General features: G+C 39.8%; 1 long non-coding RNA gene across 1 annotated transcript; it reads right to left on the reverse strand.

Moving 5' to 3' along the window:
- Positions 1–23,767: 23,767 nt before the first annotated feature.
- On the reverse strand, positions 23,768–24,955 carry LOC115161114 (uncharacterized). Its single transcript, XR_003869177.1, has 3 exons — positions 24,856–24,955; positions 24,056–24,178; positions 23,768–23,850 (listed from the first exon to the last, which is right to left on the reverse strand). It is a non-coding gene; the product is annotated as an uncharacterized LOC115161114 (long non-coding RNA).
- Between the last annotated feature and the right edge of the window lie 1,019 nt (positions 24,956–25,974).

A 25,974-nucleotide genomic window follows, 5' to 3' on the forward strand; every position in this document is an offset into this window, starting at 1 on the left:
TAACTTAGTTGCTGGAGAGCAGTGTGGGAAAAGTACTGAAACGTCATACTTGAGTAAAAGTAAAGATACCTTAATAGAAAATGACTCAAGTAAAACTGAAAGTCACCCAGTAAAATACTACATGAGCAAAAGTCTAAAAGTATTTGGTTTAAAATATACTTAAGTTTCAAAAGTAAAAGTATTAATAATTTCAAATTCCTTATATTATGCAAACCAGCCAGCACAATTTATATTTTATTGTTTTATTTACGGATAGCCAGGAGCACACTACAACACTCTGACATTAATTTACAAACAAAGCATTTGTGTTTAGTGAGTCCGCTAGATCAGAGGCTGTAGGGATGACCAGGGATGTTCTCTTGATAAGTGCGTGAATTGGACCATTTTCCTGACAAAATGTAAGTAGTACTTTTGGCTGTCAGGGAAAATGTATGGCGTAAAAAGTACATTATTTTCTTTAGGAATGTAGTGAAGTAAAAGTAAAAGTTTCAAAAATATCAATAGTAGTGACCATTGACCTCATGGTGAAATCCTTGAGCGTTTTCCTTCCTCTCCGGCAACTGAGTTAGGAAGGACACCAATGTCTTGGTACTGACTGGGTATATTGATACACCATCCAAAGTGTAATTATCAACTTCACCATGCTCAAAGGGATATTCAACGTATGTTTGTTTTGTTACCCACCTACCAATAGGTGCACTGCTTTGCGAGGCTTGGGAAAACCTCCCTGGTGTTTGTGGTTGAATCTGTGTTTGAAATTCACTGCTCATCTGAGGGACCTTACAATTATCTGTATGGGCCGGGTACAGAGATGAGGTCGTAATTCAAAAATCCTGTTAAACACTTATCAGATGAGTCCATGCAATTTGTGACTTGTTAAGCACATTTTTACTCCTGAACATCATGCTTGCCATAACAAAGGGATTGAATACGTATTTACACAATACTTTCAATTCATTAATTTGTAAAAATCTCTATAAACATAATTCCACTTTCACATTATGGGGGATTGTGTGTAGGCCAGTGAAACTCAATTTAATCCATACAACAAAATGTGGAAAAAGTCAAGTGGTGTGAATACTTTCTGAAGGCACTTTTAGATTGGCTCTTCAGGCAGTCATTGTGTTGCTAGCCTTGTACGTAGCATGTAGCTAGCTCTGTATGGCTGTGTATATTTGAGTATTACCAGTTAGGCTATTCTGCTTTTCTCTGGTAAACAACACACCTATGCTCAAGCGTGAAATCATGTTTCACAATATACTAAAATAACTTTGCTATTATTTAAGTCATGTTGGAATTTAGAATGTTACACTGCACAATTTGCAATGAATGAGAATTATCTTTGACGTAACTCCTTGCTAACGAACCACAAAGTTATACCAAAAGTCGGTTAAATGGTTTATATGCATTTCTATTAAGTCTCTCCCTCTCCATTTTGGGGGAAAGCCTCATGAAAAAAAGATGGACAACCATCCAAATAACAAAGTAAACTCCCAGTCCAATATCCAAGAAAATATTTAAATCTGATCAAATCAGTTAAAAGTGATGATCCTAGTGAAAATTATTTCTTTCTTTCACTTGACAGTTAGACGTGTGTAAAACGTAACATTGTTGTATCAGCCAGGCATGCCTTCAACTTTGGTCATCAAAAATAGAAACTCCCCCTTCATTTGTGCCCTTCAAAAAGAGGGAGGGGGGCAATTGATTCTATTATTGGGAAATATATAGAGTTCAACTTATGATACAACTCAAGCAATAATTTATAAAAAAGCCTTTCTCTCAAAATATCAAATGGAATGGATACGTAAGAAAATGGTGCCGACAGATAGGGCTGCAATGCTTCTAGCTTACAAGCATTTCACTACACCCGCAATAACATCTGCTAAACACATATATGTGACAAATACAATTTGATTTGAGCTGTTTGGTTTTCCTGAAAACAGGTATGCACACACACAACATACTGTGACTTCAGTCCGTTTTCCTATGACCCTGTGATGCAGCCCACTGGACAGGCCAAGCAAGGTCTTTCTCTTCATTGTGGCAGGGGTGTGTACATGTACAGCCATTGGGTCTTACAGACAAGCCATAGACTGGCACTGCCCCTTCATGTCTTAGGAGGGGTGAGGATAGGGAGGGCACTTCAGATATTCCTCCTCCATCCTTTAGTCTGTTTTTACCCCCTCCATCCTCCTTCCCCCATCCCCCTATCTAGAAGGGAGGGCGTTTGAGTAATGTGGCCCCCACAGGGTCCCTCTGGGATGGTGTTGGGCGCCTCAGTTCGAGGCACTGCTGTGTATGCGCTGGAGGTGGAGGGCGTGGAGCCCGATGCCAACGGCCCAGGACCGGTGGCCAGGGCCTTGCGGAAGGGGGGCATGAGGAAGGGTTCTTGGGCCAGCTGCAGCACGTCGATGCGCTCCTCCTTGTGGTGGGCGAGGTAAAGGCGGATGAAGGCCTGACGGAGAGAGAGATAAAGGCACCGAAGTGAGATGTTTATTTGTTTTTTAGGGGGTAGATCAGCTTTAATATCGCATATAGATTGTGGCTTCCATCAATGTAATTGTCTGCATCATTTCCAATCCCCCAATAGACAGATAGATAGGTAGATACACACACACAGAACCAGATAAACATTTGGACACACTACTCATGTAATGTACAGATACCCACAAAAACTCCTTAAGTAGTACTTTAAAGTAGTTTTACTTAACTACTTTACACCACTGCTGGAGAGGAAGTAAACTGCTCAGGAATTTCACCATGAGGCCAATGGTGACTTTAAAACAGTTACAGAGTTGAATGGCTGTGATGGAGGATGGATCAACAACATTGTAGTTACTCCACAATACTAACCTAATTGACAGAGTGAAAAGAAGGAAGACAGTACAGAATAAAAAATATTCCAGAACATGCATCCTGTTTGCAACAAGGCACTGAAGTAATACTGCAAAAAATGTGGCAAAGCAATTAACTTTTTGTCCCTAATACAAGCGTTATATTTGGGGCAAATCCAATACAGCACATTACTGAGTACCACGCTCCATATTTTCAAGCATAGTGGTGGCTGCATCATGTTATGGGTATGCTTGTAATAGTTAAGGACTGGGGAGTTTTTCAGGATAAAAAAGAAAGGGAATGGAGCTAAGCACAGGCAAAATCCTAGAGAAAAACCTGGTTCCGTTAGACACTGGGAGATTAATTCACCTTTCAGCAGGACAATAACCTACAACACAAGGCCAAATCTATACTGGAGTTGCTTATGTAACAATTGCTAAACACTCTAAACACTATGTTTAAGCTTAAACTCTATTGGACCAGTTAGGTTCACTACTGGAGCAGTAGGGAGAAATGAAAACCACATAACTGAATAATTTAGAAAAATAATGCCGGCGTGTATTTTGTAAATAAAAATACTTAGAAAAAAAATTAATCACCTTGAGGAAATATTGATATGTGAAATTTGTACAATGAGCTCAATATGAATGAAATACATCAACAGTACAATAGACTTAGATACCGGCCAAATATCCTGCCTATAGTTTACTAGGGTGCACCCAACTCTATCTTAATCTGAGGGTCTCTCAGATTTCAATGGTCAAAGTTCAATAGCAATACAATAAACATGAATCCACAGAAAAACACAACCCAATTCACAAATACTGACTTATAAACCACTATGACATGGGTCAAATAAAAATAAAGAATAAAATAAATATATGGCAAGACTTCACAATGGTTGTCTATCAATGATCAACAATCAATTTGACAGAGCTTGAAGACTTTTTTTATAATAATGGGCAAATATCGTACAATCGAGGTGTACAAAACACTGAGAGGCTTACCCAGAAAGACCCACAGCTGTAATTGCTGCCAAAGGGGATTATAACATGTATTGACTTAGGGGTGTGAATACTTATGTAAATTAGATATTGTATATTTTATTTTCAATAAATGTGCAAAAATTTCAAAAAAACATGTTTTCACATTATCATTATGGGGTCTTATGTGTAGATGAGTGAGAAAAAAATATATTTAATCCATTTTGAATTCAGGCTGTAACACAACAAAATGTGAATTGAGTCAAGTGGTATGAATACATTCTGAAGGCACTGTATCTGCACATATCTGACATAGCACAACATTTTCAGGGACACTTTGGGCTTGTGAGGGCTATATTCAGAACTACTGGCAAAAAACTATACAACAGTACAGAAGAATCATTTGTTAAACTATTTTTTTCTCCAAAAAATCTATTTTATCAATTAAATAATGGTTCTTATTCATGTACAACAACAAATCAAAATACCCAAAAATGACTTAAAACATACATTTTAAATGCAATATATTTTTATTACTATTCTAAAGTAATTATATTCATTTACAAACAGAAAAAATAAGTCTTCAAAGGTGGCAGTCTCCATGTGATCTCATTTGGTGATTCAATATCTGCTGCTTTTATTCAATGTCACTTGGTTTAAGAAGTAGTCCTCGGTCTTAATCGACACAAACCTCAGTGAGTCCGGAATGTGTGTAGCAGGGCTTCTCGGTTGCCTCGTAGTTGGATGCCTCAGTATTGTGAGATACAACTTCGGCTAGCTTGGTGTCGAATGGGTTCAATGCCACCTGGATGGCAGGCTCAGAGTCAGGCACAAGAAAGTTCTCTGGGATGCTAGGCAGAGGTGGCTCACACTCTCTCAGGCTGACGGCACTCTTTCCGGGTCTCTTTACCGTTTCAGATTTGTCCTTGGTGGAGGTTGACTCCTTTGACTTGTGCAACTCTTTTGCCGAATTGTCAGAAATGTGGGCACACTGTGGTGTGGATGATGCCTGTTTCAAACCAAAGTGTGAAGATATGCTCTCCCGAACTCTGGACACCAGTGTCTGTGGTTCATCGGTGGCTGGTTGTCTTTTCTTCAGCCTGGCAGCGGCCATAGCATCAGATCTCCTTCTAGCCTCCTTGGAGATTCTCACAGCATCATAGAGAACCACTATTACGATGAAGCCATAGAAAAAGATCCCCAAAATCAGGTTCACCTTCACAAGTGGCTCGGAGTAAGAAGGGTCGGTCAATATGTTGACTCTGGGTTTGATCTTCAGGGTGCTCTTCTGAGCTTTTGGAGCTGAAGCCTGAACATTTTCTTTGAAGACGTCATCGTCACCATGTAATGCTGTTTGCTTGTAAGCCAGTAGATAAGGAATAAGTTTCTCCACAATCTTCTGGGGGACTTTAGCTTTACCTGTGAAAGTATCATCTTTCACCCTCTCAAGTTGTTCCAGCATCTGGTCCACTTGCACCATTTTGGTCAGTTTTGCAACATTGGGGATGTCCTGAACAGGGTGGTCCTTCACTGGCATCAAAGGCTTGTGCTCTGGAACAGAAATCAGGGGCTCCACAAGCTCCGAGGGGTACTTGGCAATTTTTGAGGAATATCCTTTTGTCAACTGGCCCACATTACCTGGAGAAGAATCGTCTTTCACCCGTAAACTCTCAAGTTGTTCCAGCAATGTCTTAAAATTGGTCTCTTTTGTAGCGTGAGGGTTGTTCCGAACAGAGTGGTCCTTCACTGGCATCAAAGTCTTCTGGTCCGAAGACGAAGAAGCCAACACATTTGTAGCAGCAGGCGATAGGAGACAGAAAATAACAGCCAAAAATAACATCTTCATGTTGCACAGCCCACCTTTCTGGGCGAGCTGTGCCATTTTGATGAAAGAAATTGTCTTTCAAAAGTAGGCAGTACAAATTACAAGTCAAACTACTAACTGGTCAGCTGTGCTTTGTAAAAGTGATTTGGGTTTACTGTTCACTGTCAAAGATACATAAGATATGGACCCAACATGATGTAATAGAAGAGTCGATTATGACATCAAGAGTTCCAGAATGTTGACAGTGGACAATCAACAACTCTGTAACCTGCTCTTCATTTTATTCATTAATTCAGATAATTAATGAATCTGTAAGGTCCCTCAGTCGAGCAGTGAATTTCAAGCACAAATTCAAGCACAAAGACCAGGGAGGGTTCCAATGCCTCGCAAAGAAGGGCACCTATTGTTAGATGGGTAAAAATAGGAAAAGCAGACATTGAATATTCCTTTGAGCATGGTGAAGTTATTAATGACACTTTAGATGGTGTATCAATACACCGTCACTACAAAATACAGGCGTCATTCCTAACTTAGTTGCTGGAGAGCAGTGTGGGAAAAGTACTGAAACGTCATACTTGAGTAAAAGTAAAGATACCTTAATAGAAAATGACTCAAGTAAAACTGAAAGTCACCCAGTAAAATACTACATGAGCAAAAGTCTAAAAGTATTTGGTTTAAAATATACTTAAGTTTCAAAAGTAAAAGTATTAATAATTTCAAATTCCTTATATTATGCAAACCAGCCAGCACAATTTATATTTTATTGTTTTATTTACGGATAGCCAGGAGCACACTACAACACTCTGACATTAATTTACAAACAAAGCATTTGTGTTTAGTGAGTCCGCTAGATCAGAGGCTGTAGGGATGACCAGGGATGTTCTCTTGATAAGTGCGTGAATTGGACCATTTTCCTGACAAAATGTAAGTAGTACTTTTGGCTGTCAGGGAAAATGTATGGCGTAAAAAGTACATTATTTTCTTTAGGAATGTAGTGAAGTAAAAGTAAAAGTTTCAAAAATATCAATAGTAGTGACCATTGACCTCATGGTGAAATCCTTGAGCGTTTTCCTTCCTCTCCGGCAACTGAGTTAGGAAGGACACCAATGTCTTGGTACTGACTGGGTATATTGATACACCATCCAAAGTGTAATTATCAACTTCACCATGCTCAAAGGGATATTCAACGTATGTTTGTTTTGTTACCCACCTACCAATAGGTGCACTGCTTTGCGAGGCTTGGGAAAACCTCCCTGGTGTTTGTGGTTGAATCTGTGTTTGAAATTCACTGCTCATCTGAGGGACCTTACAATTATCTGTATGGGCCGGGTACAGAGATGAGGTCGTAATTCAAAAATCCTGTTAAACACTTATCAGATGAGTCCATGCAATTTGTGACTTGTTAAGCACATTTTTACTCCTGAACATCATGCTTGCCATAACAAAGGGATTGAATACGTATTTACACAATACTTTCAATTCATTAATTTGTAAAAATCTCTATAAACATAATTCCACTTTCACATTATGGGGGATTGTGTGTAGGCCAGTGAAACTCAATTTAATCCATACAACAAAATGTGGAAAAAGTCAAGTGGTGTGAATACTTTCTGAAGGCACTTTTAGATTGGCTCTTCAGGCAGTCATTGTGTTGCTAGCCTTGTACGTAGCATGTAGCTAGCTCTGTATGGCTGTGTATATTTGAGTATTACCAGTTAGGCTATTCTGCTTTTCTCTGGTAAACAACACACCTATGCTCAAGCGTGAAATCATGTTTCACAATATACTAAAATAACTTTGCTATTATTTAAGTCATGTTGGAATTTAGAATGTTACACTGCACAATTTGCAATGAATGAGAATTATCTTTGACGTAACTCCTTGCTAACGAACCACAAAGTTATACCAAAAGTCGGTTAAATGGTTTATATGCATTTCTATTAAGTCTCTCCCTCTCCATTTTGGGGGAAAGCCTCATGAAAAAAAGATGGACAACCATCCAAATAACAAAGTAAACTCCCAGTCCAATATCCAAGAAAATATTTAAATCTGATCAAATCAGTTAAAAGTGATGATCCTAGTGAAAATTATTTCTTTCTTTCACTTGACAGTTAGACGTGTGTAAAACGTAACATTGTTGTATCAGCCAGGCATGCCTTCAACTTTGGTCATCAAAAATAGAAACTCCCCCTTCATTTGTGCCCTTCAAAAAGAGGGAGGGGGGCAATTGATTCTATTATTGGGAAATATATAGAGTTCAACTTATGATACAACTCAAGCAATAATTTATAAAAAAGCCTTTCTCTCAAAATATCAAATGGAATGGATACGTAAGAAAATGGTGCCGACAGATAGGGCTGCAATGCTTCTAGCTTACAAGCATTTCACTACACCCGCAATAACATCTGCTAAACACATATATGTGACAAATACAATTTGATTTGAGCTGTTTGGTTTTCCTGAAAACAGGTATGCACACACACAACATACTGTGACTTCAGTCCGTTTTCCTATGACCCTGTGATGCAGCCCACTGGACAGGCCAAGCAAGGTCTTTCTCTTCATTGTGGCAGGGGTGTGTACATGTACAGCCATTGGGTCTTACAGACAAGCCATAGACTGGCACTGCCCCTTCATGTCTTAGGAGGGGTGAGGATAGGGAGGGCACTTCAGATATTCCTCCTCCATCCTTTAGTCTGTTTTTACCCCCTCCATCCTCCTTCCCCCATCCCCCTATCTAGAAGGGAGGGCGTTTGAGTAATGTGGCCCCCACAGGGTCCCTCTGGGATGGTGTTGGGCGCCTCAGTTCGAGGCACTGCTGTGTATGCGCTGGAGGTGGAGGGCGTGGAGCCCGATGCCAACGGCCCAGGACCGGTGGCCAGGGCCTTGCGGAAGGGGGGCATGAGGAAGGGTTCTTGGGCCAGCTGCAGCACGTCGATGCGCTCCTCCTTGTGGTGGGCGAGGTAAAGGCGGATGAAGGCCTGACGGAGAGAGAGATAAAGGCACCGAAGTGAGATGTTTATTTGTTTTTTAGGGGGTAGATCAGCTTTAATATCGCATATAGATTGTGGCTTCCATCAATGTAATTGTCTGCATCATTTCCAATCCCCCAATAGACAGATAGATAGGTAGATACACACACACAGAACCAGATAAACATTTGGACACACTACTCATGTAATGTACAGATACCCACAAAAACTCCTTAAGTAGTACTTTAAAGTAGTTTTACTTAACTACTTTACACCACTGCTGGAGAGGAAGTAAACTGCTCAGGAATTTCACCATGAGGCCAATGGTGACTTTAAAACAGTTACAGAGTTGAATGGCTGTGATGGAGGATGGATCAACAACATTGTAGTTACTCCACAATACTAACCTAATTGACAGAGTGAAAAGAAGGAAGACAGTACAGAATAAAAAATATTCCAGAACATGCATCCTGTTTGCAACAAGGCACTGAAGTAATACTGCAAAAAATGTGGCAAAGCAATTAACTTTTTGTCCCTAATACAAGCGTTATATTTGGGGCAAATCCAATACAGCACATTACTGAGTACCACGCTCCATATTTTCAAGCATAGTGGTGGCTGCATCATGTTATGGGTATGCTTGTAATAGTTAAGGACTGGGGAGTTTTTCAGGATAAAAAAGAAAGGGAATGGAGCTAAGCACAGGCAAAATCCTAGAGAAAAACCTGGTTCCGTTAGACACTGGGAGATTAATTCACCTTTCAGCAGGACAATAACCTACAACACAAGGCCAAATCTATACTGGAGTTGCTTATGTAACAATTGCTAAACACTCTAAACACTATGTTTAAGCTTAAACTCTATTGGACCAGTTAGGTTCACTACTGGAGCAGTAGGGAGAAATGAAAACCACATAACTGAATAATTTAGAAAAATAATGCCGGCGTGTATTTTGTAAATAAAAATACTTAGAAAAAAAATTAATCACCTTGAGGAAATATTGATATGTGAAATTTGTACAATGAGCTCAATATGAATGAAATACATCAACAGTACAATAGACTTAGATACCGGCCAAATATCCTGCCTATAGTTTACTAGGGTGCACCCAACTCTATCTTAATCTGAGGGTCTCTCAGATTTCAATGGTCAAAGTTCAATAGCAATACAATAAACATGAATCCACAGAAAAACACAACCCAATTCACAAATACTGACTTATAAACCACTATGACATGGGTCAAATAAAAATAAAGAATAAAATAAATATATGGCAAGACTTCACAATGGTTGTCTATCAATGATCAACAATCAATTTGACAGAGCTTGAAGATTTTTTTTTATAATAATGGGCAAATATCGTACAATCGAGGTGTACAAAACACTGAGAGGCTTACCCAGAAAGACCCACAGCTGTAATTGCTGCCAAAGGGGATTATAACATGTATTGACTTAGGGGTGTGAATACTTATGTAAATTAGATATTGTATATTTTATTTTCAATAAATGTGCAAAAATTTCAAAAAAACATGTTTTCACATTATCATTATGGGGTCTTATGTGTAGATGAGTGAGAAAAAATATATTTAATCCATTTTGAATTCAGGCTGTAACACAACAAAATGTGAATTGAGTCAAGTGGTATGAATACATTCTGAAGGCACTGTATCTGCACATATCTGACATAGCACAACATTTTCAGGGACACTTTGGGCTTGTGAGGGCTATATTCAGAACTACTGGCAAAAAACTATACAACAGTACAGAAGAATCATTTGTTAAACTATTTTTTTCTCCAAAAAATCTATTTTATCAATTAAATAATGGTTCTTATTCATGTACAACAACAAATCAAAATACCCAAAAATGACTTAAAACATACATTTTAAATGCAATATATTTTTATTACTATTCTAAAGTAATTATATTCATTTACAAACAGAAAAAATAAGTCTTCAAAGGTGGCAGTCTCCATGTGATCTCATTTGGTGATTCAATATCTGCTGCTTTTATTCAATGTCACTTGGTTTAAGAAGTAGTCCTCGGTCTTAATCGACACAAACCTCAGTGAGTCCGGAATGTGTGTAGCAGGGCTTCTCGGTTGCCTCGTAGTTGGATGCCTCAGTATTGTGAGATACAACTTCGGCTAGCTTGGTGTCGAATGGGTTCAATGCCACCTGGATGGCAGGCTCAGAGTCAGGCACAAGAAAGTTCTCTGGGATGCTAGGCAGAGGTGGCTCACACTCTCTCAGGCTGACGGCACTCTTTCCGGGTCTCTTTACCGTTTCAGATTTGTCCTTGGTGGAGGTTGACTCCTTTGACTTGTGCAACTCTTTTGCCGAATTGTCAGAAATGTGGGCACACTGTGGTGTGGATGATGCCTGTTTCAAACCAAAGTGTGAAGATATGCTCTCCCGAACTCTGGACACCAGTGTCTGTGGTTCATCGGTGGCTGGTTGTCTTTTCTTCAGCCTGGCAGCGGCCATAGCATCAGATCTCCTTCTAGCCTCCTTGGAGATTCTCACAGCATCATAGAGAACCACTATTACGATGAAGCCATAGAAAAAGATCCCCAAAATCAGGTTCACCTTCACAAGTGGCTCGGAGTAAGAAGGGTCGGTCAATATGTTGACTCTGGGTTTGATCTTCAGGGTGCTCTTCTGAGCTTTTGGAGCTGAAGCCTGAACATTTTCTTTGAAGACGTCATCGTCACCATGTAATGCTGTTTGCTTGTAAGCCAGTAGATAAGGAATAAGTTTCTCCACAATCTTCTGGGGGACTTTAGCTTTACCTGTGAAAGTATCATCTTTCACCCTCTCAAGTTGTTCCAGCATCTGGTCCACTTGCACCATTTTGGTCAGTTTTGCAACATTGGGGATGTCCTGAACAGGGTGGTCCTTCACTGGCATCAAAGGCTTGTGCTCTGGAACAGAAATCAGGGGCTCCACAAGCTCCGAGGGGTACTTGGCAATTTTTGAGGAATATCCTTTTGTCAACTGGCCCACATTACCTGGAGAAGAATCGTCTTTCACCCGTAAACTCTCAAGTTGTTCCAGCAATGTCTTAAAATTGGTCTCTTTTGTAGCGTCAGGGTTGTTCCGAACAGAGTGGTCCTTCACTGGCATCAAAGTCTTCTGGTCCGAAGACGAAGAAGCCAACACATTTGTAGCAGCAGGCGATAGGAGACAGAAAATAACAGCCAAAAATAACATCTTCATGTTGCACAGCCCACCTTTCTGGGCGAGCTGTGCCATTTTGATGAAAGAAATTGTCTTTCAAAAGTAGGCAGTACAAATTACAAGTCAAACTACTAACTGGTCAGCTGTGCTTTGTAAAAGTGATTTGGGTTTACTGTTCACTGTCAAAGATACATAAGATATGGACCCAACATGATGTAATAGAAGAGTCGATTATGACATCAAGAGTTCCAGAATGTTGACAGTGGACAATCAACAACTCTGTAACCTGCTCTTCATTTTATTCATTAATTCAGATAATTAATGAATCTGTAAGGTCCCTCAGTCGAGCAGTGAATTTCAAGCACAAATTCAAGCACAAAGACCAGGGAGGGTTCCAATGCCTCGCAAAGAAGGGCACCTATTGTTAGATGGGTAAAAATAGGAAAAGCAGACATTGAATATTCCTTTGAGCATGGTGAAGTTATTAATGACACTTTAGATGGTGTATCAATACACCGTCACTACAAAATACAGGCGTCATTCCTAACTTAGTTGCTGGAGAGCAGTGTGGGAAAAGTACTGAAACGTCATACTTGAGTAAAAGTAAAGATACCTTAATAGAAAATGACTCAAGTAAAACTGAAAGTCACCCAGTAAAATACTACATGAGCAAAAGTCTAAAAGTATTTGGTTTAAAATATACTTAAGTTTCAAAAGTAAAAGTATTAATAATTTCAAATTCCTTATATTATGCAAACCAGCCAGCACAATTTATATTTTATTGTTTTATTTACGGATAGCCAGGAGCACACTACAACACTCTGACATTAATTTACAAACAAAGCATTTGTGTTTAGTGAGTCCGCTAGATCAGAGGCTGTAGGGATGACCAGGGATGTTCTCTTGATAAGTGCGTGAATTGGACCATTTTCCTGACAAAATGTAAGTAGTACTTTTGGCTGTCAGGGAAAATGTATGGCGTAAAAAGTACATTATTTTCTTTAGGAATGTAGTGAAGTAAAAGTAAAAGTTTCAAAAATATCAATAGTAGTGACCATTGACCTCATGGTGAAATCCTTGAGCGTTTTCCTTCCTCTCCGGCAACTGAGTTAGGAAGGACACCAATGTCTTGGTACTGACTGGGTATATTGATACACCATCCAAAGTGTAATTATCAACTTCACCATGCTCAAAGGGATATTCAACGTATGTTTGTTTTGTTACCCACCTACCAATAGGTGCACTGCTTTGCGAGGCTTGGGAAAACCTCCCTGGTGTTTGTGGTTGAATCTGTGTTTGAAATTCACTGCTCATCTGAGGGACCTTACAATTATCTGTATGGGCCGGGTACAGAGATGAGGTCGTAATTCAAAAATCCTGTTAAACACTTATCAGATGAGTCCATGCAATTTGTGACTTGTTAAGCACATTTTTACTCCTGAACATCATGCTTGCCATAACAAAGGGATTGAATACGTATTTACACAATACTTTCAATTCATTAATTTGTAAAAATCTCTATAAACATAATTCCACTTTCACATTATGGGGGATTGTGTGTAGGCCAGTGAAACTCAATTTAATCCATACAACAAAATGTGGAAAAAGTCAAGTGGTGTGAATACTTTCTGAAGGCACTTTTAGATTGGCTCTTCAGGCAGTCATTGTGTTGCTAGCCTTGTACGTAGCATGTAGCTAGCTCTGTATGGCTGTGTATATTTGAGTATTACCAGTTAGGCTATTCTGCTTTTCTCTGGTAAACAACACACCTATGCTCAAGCGTGAAATCATGTTTCACAATATACTAAAATAACTTTGCTATTATTTAAGTCATGTTGGAATTTAGAATGTTACACTGCACAATTTGCAATGAATGAGAATTATCTTTGACGTAACTCCTTGCTAACGAACCACAAAGTTATACCAAAAGTCGGTTAAATGGTTTATATGCATTTCTATTAAGTCTCTCCCTCTCCATTTTGGGGGAAAGCCTCATGAAAAAAAGATGGACAACCATCCAAATAACAAAGTAAACTCCCAGTCCAATATCCAAGAAAATATTTAAATCTGATCAAATCAGTTAAAAGTGATGATCCTAGTGAAAATTATTTCTTTCTTTCACTTGACAGTTAGACGTGTGTAAAACGTAACATTGTTGTATCAGCCAGGCATGCCTTCAACTTTGGTCATCAAAAATAGAAACTCCCCCTTCATTTGTGCCCTTCAAAAAGAGGGAGGGGGGCAATTGATTCTATTATTGGGAAATATATAGAGTTCAACTTATGATACAACTCAAGCAATAATTTATAAAAAAGCCTTTCTCTCAAAATATCAAATGGAATGGATACGTAAGAAAATGGTGCCGACAGATAGGGCTGCAATGCTTCTAGCTTACAAGCATTTCACTACACCCGCAATAACATCTGCTAAACACATATATGTGACAAATACAATTTGATTTGAGCTGTTTGGTTTTCCTGAAAACAGGTATGCACACACACAACATACTGTGACTTCAGTCCGTTTTCCTATGACCCTGTGATGCAGCCCACTGGACAGGCCAAGCAAGGTCTTTCTCTTCATTGTGGCAGGGGTGTGTACATGTACAGCCATTGGGTCTTACAGACAAGCCATAGACTGGCACTGCCCCTTCATGTCTTAGGAGGGGTGAGGATAGGGAGGGCACTTCAGATATTCCTCCTCCATCCTTTAGTCTGTTTTTACCCCCTCCATCCTCCTTCCCCCATCCCCCTATCTAGAAGGGAGGGCGTTTGAGTAATGTGGCCCCCACAGGGTCCCTCTGGGATGGTGTTGGGCGCCTCAGTTCGAGGCACTGCTGTGTATGCGCTGGAGGTGGAGGGCGTGGAGCCCGATGCCAACGGCCCAGGACCGGTGGCCAGGGCCTTGCGGAAGGGGGGCATGAGGAAGGGTTCTTGGGCCAGCTGCAGCACGTCGATGCGCTCCTCCTTGTGGTGGGCGAGGTAAAGGCGGATGAAGGCCTGACGGAGAGAGAGATAAAGGCACCGAAGTGAGATGTTTATTTGTTTTTTAGGGGGTAGATCAGCTTTAATATCGCATATAGATTGTGGCTTCCATCAATGTAATTGTCTGCATCATTTCCAATCCCCCAATAGACAGATAGATAGGTAGATACACACACACAGAACCAGATAAACATTTGGACACACTACTCATGTAATGTACAGATACCCACAAAAACTCCTTAAGTAGTACTTTAAAGTAGTTTTACTTAACTACTTTACACCACTGCTGGAGAGGAAGTAAACTGCTCAGGAATTTCACCATGAGGCCAATGGTGACTTTAAAACAGTTACAGAGTTGAATGGCTGTGATGGAGGATGGATCAACAACATTGTAGTTACTCCACAATACTAACCTAATTGACAGAGTGAAAAGAAGGAAGACAGTACAGAATAAAAAATATTCCAGAACATGCATCCTGTTTGCAACAAGGCACTGAAGTAATACTGCAAAAAATGTGGCAAAGCAATTAACTTTTTGTCCCTAATACAAGCGTTATATTTGGGGCAAATCCAATACAGCACATTACTGAGTACCACGCTCCATATTTTCAAGCATAGTGGTGGCTGCATCATGTTATGGGTATGCTTGTAATAGTTAAGGACTGGGGAGTTTTTCAGGATAAAAAAGAAAGGGAATGGAGCTAAGCACAGGCAAAATCCTAGAGAAAAACCTGGTTCCGTTAGACACTGGGAGATTAATTCACCTTTCAGCAGGACAATAACCTACAACACAAGGCCAAATCTATACTGGAGTTGCTTATGTAACAATTGCTAAACACTCTAAACACTATGTTTAAGCTTAAACTCTATTGGACCAGTTAGGTTCACTACTGGAGCAGTAGGGAGAAATGAAAACCACATAACTGAATAATTTAGAAAAATAATGCCGGCGTGTATTTTGTAAATAAAAATACTTAGAAAAAAAATTAATCACCTTGAGGAAATATTGATATGTGAAATTTGTACAATGAGCTCAATATGAATGAAATACATCAACAGTACAATAGACTTAGATACCGGCCAAATATCCTGCCTATAGTTTACTAGGGTGCACCCAACTCTATCTTAATCTGAGGGTCTCTCAGATTTCAATGGTCAAAGTTCAATAGCAATACAATAAACATGAATCCACAGAAAAACACAACCCAATTCACAAATACTGACTTATAAACCACTATGACATGGGTCAAATAAAAATAAAGAATAAAATAAATATATGGCAAGACTTCACAATGGTTGTCTATCAATGATCAACAATCAATTTGACAGAGCTTGAAGATTTTTTTTTATAATAATGGGCAAATATCGTACAATCGAGGTGTACAAAACACTGAGAGGCTTACCCAGAAAGACCCACAGCTGTAATTGCTGCCAAAGGGGATTATAACATGTATTGACTTAGGGGTGTGAATACTTATGTAAATTAGATATTGTATATTTTATTTTCAATAAATGTGCAAAAATTTCAAAAAAACATGTTTTCACATTATCATTATGGGGTCTTATGTGTAGATGAGTGAGAAAAAAATATATTTAATCCATTTTGAATTCAGGCTGTAACACAACAAAATGTGAATTGAGTCAAGTGGTATGAATACATTCTGAAGGCACTGTATCTGCACATATCTGACATAGCACAACATTTTCAGGGACACTTTGGGCTTGTGAGGGCTATATTCAGAACTACTGGCAAAAAACTATACAACAGTACAGAAGAATCATTTGTTAAACTATTTTTTTCTCCAAAAAATCTATTTTATCAATTAAATAATGGTTCTTATTCATGTACAACAACAAATCAAAATACCCAAAAATGACTTAAAACATACATTTTAAATGCAATATATTTTTATTACTATTCTAAAGTAATTATATTCATTTACAAACAGAAAAAATAAGTCTTCAAAGGTGGCAGTCTCCATGTGATCTCATTTGGTGATTCAATATCTGCTGCTTTTATTCAATGTCACTTGGTTTAAGAAGTAGTCCTCGGTCTTAATCGACACAAACCTCAGTGAGTCCGGAATGTGTGTAGCAGGGCTTCTCGGTTGCCTCGTAGTTGGATGCCTCAGTATTGTGAGATACAACTTCGGCTAGCTTGGTGTCGAATGGGTTCAATGCCACCTGGATGGCAGGCTCAGAGTCAGGCACAAGAAAGTTCTCTGGGATGCTAGGCAGAGGTGGCTCACACTCTCTCAGGCTGACGGCACTCTTTCCGGGTCTCTTTACCGTTTCAGATTTGTCCTTGGTGGAGGTTGACTCCTTTGACTTGTGCAACTCTTTTGCCGAATTGTCAGAAATGTGGGCACACTGTGGTGTGGATGATGCCTGTTTCAAACCAAAGTGTGAAGATATGCTCTCCCGAACTCTGGACACCAGTGTCTGTGGTTCATCGGTGGCTGGTTGTCTTTTCTTCAGCCTGGCAGCGGCCATAGCATCAGATCTCCTTCTAGCCTCCTTGGAGATTCTCACAGCATCATAGAGAACCACTATTACGATGAAGCCATAGAAAAAGATCCCCAAAATCAGGTTCACCTTCACAAGTGGCTCGGAGTAAGAAGGGTCGGTCAATATGTTGACTCTGGGTTTGATCTTCAGGGTGCTCTTCTGAGCTTTTGGAGCTGAAGCCTGAACATTTTCTTTGAAGACGTCATCGTCACCATGTAATGCTGTTTGCTTGTAAGCCAGTAGATAAGGAATAAGTTTCTCCACAATCTTCTGGGGGACTTTAGCTTTACCTGTGAAAGTATCATCTTTCACCCTCTCAAGTTGTTCCAGCATCTGGTCCACTTGCACCATTTTGGTCAGTTTTGCAACATTGGGGATGTCCTGAACAGGGTGGTCCTTCACTGGCATCAAAGGCTTGTGCTCTGGAACAGAAATCAGGGGCTCCACAAGCTCCGAGGGGTACTTGGCAATTTTTGAGGAATATCCTTTTGTCAACTGGCCCACATTACCTGGAGAAGAATCGTCTTTCACCCGTAAACTCTCAAGTTGTTCCAGCAATGTCTTAAAATTGGTCTCTTTTGTAGCGTCAGGGTTGTTCCGAACAGAGTGGTCCTTCACTGGCATCAAAGTCTTCTGGTCCGAAGACGAAGAAGCCAACACATTTGTAGCAGCAGGCGATAGGAGACAGAAAATAACAGCCAAAAATAACATCTTCATGTTGCACAGCCCACCTTTCTGGGCGAGCTGTGCCATTTTGATGAAAGAAATTGTCTTTCAAAAGTAGGCAGTACAAATTACAAGTCAAACTACTAACTGGTCAGCTGTGCTTTGTAAAAGTGATTTGGGTTTACTGTTCACTGTCAAAGATACATAAGATATGGACCCAACATGATGTAATAGAAGAGTCGATTATGACATCAAGAGTTCCAGAATGTTGACAGTGGACAATCAACAACTCTGTAACCTGCTCTTCATTTTATTCATTAATTCAGATAATTAATGAATCTGTAAGGTCCCTCAGTCGAGCAGTGAATTTCAAGCACAAATTCAAGCACAAAGACCAGGGAGGGTTCCAATGCCTCGCAAAGAAGGGCACCTATTGTTAGATGGGTAAAAATAGGAAAAGCAGACATTGAATATTCCTTTGAGCATGGTGAAGTTATTAATGACACTTTAGATGGTGTATCAATACACCGTCACTACAAAATACAGGCGTCATTCCTAACTTAGTTGCTGGAGAGCAGTGTGGGAAAAGTACTGAAACGTCATACTTGAGTAAAAGTAAAGATACCTTAATAGAAAATGACTCAAGTAAAACTGAAAGTCACCCAGTAAAATACTACATGAGCAAAAGTCTAAAAGTATTTGGTTTAAAATATACTTAAGTTTCAAAAGTAAAAGTATTAATAATTTCAAATTCCTTATATTATGCAAACCAGCCAGCACAATTTATATTTTATTGTTTTATTTACGGATAGCCAGGAGCACACTACAACACTCTGACATTAATTTACAAACAAAGCATTTGTGTTTAGTGAGTCCGCTAGATCAGAGGCTGTAGGGATGACCAGGGATGTTCTCTTGATAAGTGCGTGAATTGGACCATTTTCCTGACAAAATGTAAGTAGTACTTTTGGCTGTCAGGGAAAATGTATGGCGTAAAAAGTACATTATTTTCTTTAGGAATGTAGTGAAGTAAAAGTAAAAGTTTCAAAAATATCAATAGTAGTGACCATTGACCTCATGGTGAAATCCTTGAGCGTTTTCCTTCCTCTCCGGCAACTGAGTTAGGAAGGACACCAATGTCTTGGTACTGACTGGGTATATTGATACACCATCCAAAGTGTAATTATCAACTTCACCATGCTCAAAGGGATATTCAACGTATGTTTGTTTTGTTACCCACCTACCAATAGGTGCACTGCTTTGCGAGGCTTGGGAAAACCTCCCTGGTGTTTGTGGTTGAATCTGTGTTTGAAATTCACTGCTCATCTGAGGGACCTTACAATTATCTGTATGGGCCGGGTACAGAGATGAGGTCGTAATTCAAAAATCCTGTTAAACACTTATCAGATGAGTCCATGCAATTTGTGACTTGTTAAGCACATTTTTACTCCTGAACATCATGCTTGCCATAACAAAGGGATTGAATACGTATTTACACAATACTTTCAATTCATTAATTTGTAAAAATCTCTATAAACATAATTCCACTTTCACATTATGGGGGATTGTGTGTAGGCCAGTGAAACTCAATTTAATCCATACAACAAAATGTGGAAAAAGTCAAGTGGTGTGAATACTTTCTGAAGGCACTTTTAGATTGGCTCTTCAGGCAGTCATTGTGTTGCTAGCCTTGTACGTAGCATGTAGCTAGCTCTGTATGGCTGTGTATATTTGAGTATTACCAGTTAGGCTATTCTGCTTTTCTCTGGTAAACAACACACCTATGCTCAAGCGTGAAATCATGTTTCACAATATACTAAAATAACTTTGCTATTATTTAAGTCATGTTGGAATTTAGAATGTTACACTGCACAATTTGCAATGAATGAGAATTATCTTTGACGTAACTCCTTGCTAACGAACCACAAAGTTATACCAAAAGTCGGTTAAATGGTTTATATGCATTTCTATTAAGTCTCTCCCTCTCCATTTTGGGGGAAAGCCTCATGAAAAAAAGATGGACAACCATCCAAATAACAAAGTAAACTCCCAGTCCAATATCCAAGAAAATATTTACATCTGATCAAATCAGTTAAAAGTGATGATCCTAGTGAAAATTATTTCTTTCTTTCACTTGACAGTTAGACGTGTGTAAAACGTAACATTGTTGTATCAGCCAGGCATGCCTTCAACTTTGGTCATCAAAAATAGAAACTCCCCCTTCATTTGTGCCCTTCAAAAAGAGGGAGGGGGGCAATTGATTCTATTATTGGGAAATATATAGAGTTCAACTTATGATACAACTCAAGCAATAATTTATAAAAAAGCCTTTCTCTCAAAATATCAAATGGAATGGATACGTAAGAAAATGGTGCCGACAGATAGGGCTGCAATGCTTCTAGCTTACAAGCATTTCGCTACACCCGCAATAACATCTGCTAAACACATATATGTGACAAATACAATTTGATTTGAGCTGTTTGGTTTTCCCGAAAACAGGTATGCACACACACAACATACTGTGACTTCAGTCCGTTTTCCTATGACCCTGTGATGCAGCCCACTGGACAGGCCAAGCAAGGTCTTTCTCTTCATTGTGGCAGGGGTGTGTACATGTACAGCCATTGGGTCTTACAGACAAGCCATAGACTGGCACTGCCCCTTCATGTCTTAGGAGGGGTGAGGATAGGGAGGGCACGTCAGATATTCCTCCTCCATCCTTTAGTCTGTTTTTACCCCCTCCATCCTCCTTCCCCCATCCCCCTATCTAGAAGGGAGGGCGTTTGAGTAATGTGGCCCCCACAGGGTCCCTCTGGGATGGTGTTGGGCGCCTCAGTTCGAGGCACTGCTGTGTATGCGCTGGAGGTGGAGGGCGTGGAGCCCGATGCCAACGGCCCAGGACCGGTGGCCAGGGCCTTGCGGAAGGGGGGCATGAGGAAGGGGTCTTGGGCCAGCTGCAGCACGTCGATGCGCTCCTCCTTGTGGTAGGCGAGGTAAAGGCGGATGAAGGCCTGACGGAGAGAGAGATAAAGGCACCGAAGTGAGATGTTTATTTGTTTTTTAGGGGGTAGATCAGCTTTAATATCGCATATAGATTGTGGCTTCCATCAATGTAATTGTCTGCATCATTTCCAATCCCCCAATAGACAGATAGATAGGTAGATACACACACACAGAACCAGATAAACATTTGGACACACTACTCATTCAAGGGCTTTTCTATTTTTAAACTATTTTCTACATTGCAGAATAATAGTCTACACATCAAAACTGTGAAATAACACATTTGGAATCATGTAGTAACCCAAAAGGGTTAAACAAATCAACATACACTGCAAAAAGTCAGCTCTCAAAAACAAAAAAAACAAAAAAATGCAGGAAATATTACCTTAAATAAGTGTAACGCTTGATGTAGTGGGTGTGGAGTAAGGCGCAGGAAACAAGAGCGTTTGCTATCGTGCTTTAATAAATGCACCATCAAAGAGAGTATACACCCAAAATAACAACAGGGTGTAATGAAAATACAATGACCCAAAAACACATTCCACTTACACAATACACAGTGCAAGAAAGAAAAAAGCCCGCACACAGAACAGGTGGGGAAACGGGCTTAAGTACCCAACTAATCACTAATGGAACACAGGTGATACCAATAAAGTCAAAACCAACAGAAAAGGAAAAAGGCATCGGTGGCAGCTAGTAGGCCGGTGACGACGACCGCCGAGCGCCACCCGAACAGGGAGAGAGAGGAGTCACCCTCGGCAGGAGTCGTGACAATAAGCAAAATTATCTGCTAACAGAACTGGAAAATTTTACTTGCCAAGATGTTTTAAACAAGTAAAAATATCTAGTCTCAAAGAACGCACAGATATCTTAAACCTAGTGCGTTTCGACTAAAAACAAGTAATTTGTCTGGATACAAAGAAAATATTTAAGAATAATCTTCTGAATATGTAGGAAAATGTGCTTAAATTTAGAAAATGCTAGTGCCATCATCTTGAAATAAGGCTGTATGTTTAGTAAATATTTCTTAAAACCAGTACAGCTACACTAAAAACAAGTACATTTGTCTGGATACAAAGAAAATATTTAAGAATTATCTTCTCAATATGTAGGAAAATGTGCTTAAATTTAGAATCCAATGCTATTGCAATCGTCTTGAAATAAGGCAATATGTGTCACGACTCCTGCCGAGGGTGACTCCTCTCCCTGTTCGGGTGGCGGTCGTCGTCACCGGCCTACTAGCTGCCACCGATCCCTTTTTCCCTTTTCTGTTGGTTTTGTCTTGATTGTTTGCACCTGTATATGATTAGTGTTTAGTTGAGTATTTAAGCCCGTTTCCCCACCTGTTCTGTGTGCGGGCTTACTTTCTGTTGTCGACTGTTGTTGATGCAGTGGTACGTGTTATTGGATCATTGTGTTTGTTGGATCACACCCAGTTGTGTTTTCGTGGGTGTACTTTTCTTTTATGGTGCAATTCATTAAAAGCCCGTTAGCAACTACTCCTGTTTCCTGCGGCTGACTCCACACCCACTACTGTAATAACGCGCCATGAGATACGTCACGCTGGCATAGATGTCCTCTTTTGGGAAGGTCACCACAGGCATGGTTCCAATGGCCAGTACGCAGTTGGTTTCGCAGATAATCACGACAGGGCTGAAGAGTAGTCTCTCCTGAAGAAAGGTGTTGGGGTCTTCTGCAGACTGACACAAACACAAAGTGAAAAACAAATATGACAACCAAGACAATTCACACTTTTTGTATGTTATGGTTAAGTAATGAAAATTCTAATACATGCACACATTTCTTACCTCAAGGATGTGAAGCATAGCCTCACTTGCATGTCCTAACTTCTTCGGTGGAGCCACAGGTGATGGGAATATATCTGGTAAAGCCCTCATCATAGCGATTGAGTGCTTCACTGTTAAAAACAAAAATAGTTTCATTTGATTTACTGCAGCCAGTTATTTAAACAAAAATGAATCCGTTCATGGGATTCTCCATTGTCAACAGAGCCAGTAATTACCTTTGTCCAGCAGCGGTGGCTTCATTACCTTTTTGAACACTACATAAAACTGTGCCTTGTTGTAAAAGGTCCCCCAGCAGGTCTTCAGTTCAGATATAAAGCAGTTCCCTCGATCGAGGATCCGCCGGAGTTCATCCATAACATGACAGACATACAGACAACCAGACCGAATTCTCGCGAGCTCACTGTTTTACATTTGCCCGAAGTAGTTTACCCCCGTCCCTGCTATGGCTTCTCACGCTGCTCAGTTCCCACACCGCATCTCATTTGAGATTTGGTCTGGTGTTAACCAGGATAAAGAAGCATAGGCCTACTTAAAATGAATACATTTGCTTACATGATCCAGTTCTCTGAAGCAGGGATACCCTTGAAGTATCTTGGTAGGCCTGTCCTGCTCCTTAGTAGCATCAGAGTCGATGAAGGCCCGTCTTGCTTGGAATTCAAGGTCCAGGAGCTGGGAAACATCCTTCTGGTTGGGTCTGGCCTTGGTTTTGTACATCTCCTGTAGAGTTTTATAATGTCTCGCCTGGTTCTGTAGGCCTCTCAGTAGTTTCTGATGCCAGAAAACATCACAAACCCCACCAATTAACATTTAAAAATGTAGACTGAAATTAAGACCAGTGATTCCGCTGGTACTACCACCACAAACCTCTCATTCCACAGGAAACACTGAAGACTAAATAGTCACTTGGTTTCTAGTCCCTCATTTAGAGTAGTAGTAGAAGTTGCATTTATAAGGAAACACTATCCACTATTTCAATTTGTGTACTTACCACCCAACTGGTCAACCTCTGGGGTGCTGCATCTAGATAGTGGGGATCTCTCCAGGTCCCAGAGGAGGTAGCTGGTCTACACAGGTCTGATTCTTCACCCTGTATAAGACATACATTTATTCTATAGTAATTATAAAGGCAAAGAACACCACACTGTAACAACAACCTAACAGCAAACACCAAAACAAGTAGATCTGTAGATACATGTATTGTAATGATGGCCAGGAAATGCTACTTTGATAACAGGAAACACTGTCTGCATGGTTAGATTAAATGTCTCCCAAATGTCAAAATCTAACATGACCTCATTATCACCATGAGTAAATCTCCAAATGGTTCTCCTTCTGAAGAAGTGCTCTGGACCGGGAAAGAGATCATGTAAATCCTCCTTAGAGGCTGGGCAGCATGTCTGTGCTTATATTAGCAGCTAAAAAATACATGAAACCACATGGAAAATAGTTAAGTAATTAGCAACTAAATCATAGTTTATAGACGCAAAGTGTCAGGTTGATATAGGTTATGAGACATTAGCATGCTGTCTTCCCTTTCCAGTTAATGCAGGAATGATTTACCAAGATAGCTCATGTTAGCTAACAAAATGAGTTTACTAGTATATCATGAACGTTTAAGTCAATTACTTTAAACCAAAAGATAGTGCAAGCTAATGAAACTAACGTTAACGCTAAATTGTCTCCCATATTGAAAACCTTAGTTAATCTTTGCTTGCCTAGCTAAGATTGTAGACAATGACTGACACCATGGATAATTTAGCTTCGCCGTCTTTGGCGCCATTTCTATTGATTTTCTATTGTCAATAGAAAGGGCGCCAAAGACGGCGAAGCTAAATAATCGACGGTGTCAGTCATTAGGGCACATTTACACCTCATTAACACTATTTCTGGCAATAAAGCACTCCATCTAACCAAAGTTCAAGTTTTTTCAACGAATGGCCGTTCGTGCAGTTATTAACTGCAAAAAAGGCAACGTTACCTAGTTAAAATTAGCATGCTAACTTGGTTTGCCAACTTTCCAATTCAAATGAACGTTAGCTAATGTTAGCTTGCTAAGGAGAGAGGTAGACGGGTGTAAACAAATGAACATTACCTTTTAATACTGCGGTTGATATATGGTCCATGCCTGGATATGTGTCATCCATTCCATCTTCATTCATAGTGTTGTTAGATGAATGAAAGATTTGGACCGTATTTGACTTTTTAGTTTTTTAGGCCTCCCTTATTTAGCTAGATAATGTGATGAGCGTACGTCAGTTAAGCAATATCACAAGAGAGGGAGTGCTGAATATCAGCACGGCTGTGATTCGGTCGTAGGTACGAGGCCGCAGGCCAAAGATAATAATATTCAGTATAACAGCACGACCTCGAGTGTGATATTGCTAATATACAACAGTTCTACAAGCGCAATTTATTAGTTAACAGTAATATGCGACAACAGATTATGATTTGTTTATTTATTTCATCATTTATATGGCTCCGCCAACACATAGTTCCCCAACTGGTCTGGGACTGGACTGTTGCCAAGCAACACATACATTTTCCTCCACACTAGCTTGCTACTGCTACTTTGTGTAGGTCTACACGTTACCGTCCTCTCCTGACGACCATTCATCATTTAACTCAAATGTTATTTGTGGAAATATGTTCATATTTGCGGTGCGAAGTTTGTTACAATTTAAGATAGAGAACGATTGTTAATGTAATTAACGGTTATTAGAACACCTGTAAAGCGGAGTGATACATGTATAGTTAAAAGTCCCAGTGGTGTTGTTCTCTACTCCAATAAATTACTTGGTTTTATTATAAATACTGAACATCATTTTCACTTCTTTCAGCCCTTTTCATCGAAAGCAGTGGGAACGTTTTACTTGCGTTTAGTAACGTTCAAGATGCTTTGACGGTGCGTTATCTGCTGCGTTTTTATTACTTTTTCATTGAAACTGTTATTGAGCCATATCAATAGATTGCACAGTCGCAGCCCTGATTTCTGGCTGCTCTGTGGTATTGACGGATGCACTGAGGAATATAGTGTACAATTCCTTCCATCATGTAAAGAGAAACCACCTTCAACACCTACTTGATTGCACCCGACCAGATGAACAGCCATCGGAGGAAAGCCAAGCACCACCGGAACAAGTAAGTAGCTAGCTAGTATTTTTTTTGTTCTCTGGATTTAAAAAAATTATTTAATGAACAGACGATACACGGA

Source organism: Salmo trutta, chromosome 2, assembly GCF_901001165.1.
Source record: "Salmo trutta chromosome 2, fSalTru1.1, whole genome shotgun sequence".
Taxonomy (NCBI): Eukaryota; Metazoa; Chordata; class Actinopteri; order Salmoniformes; family Salmonidae; genus Salmo; species Salmo trutta.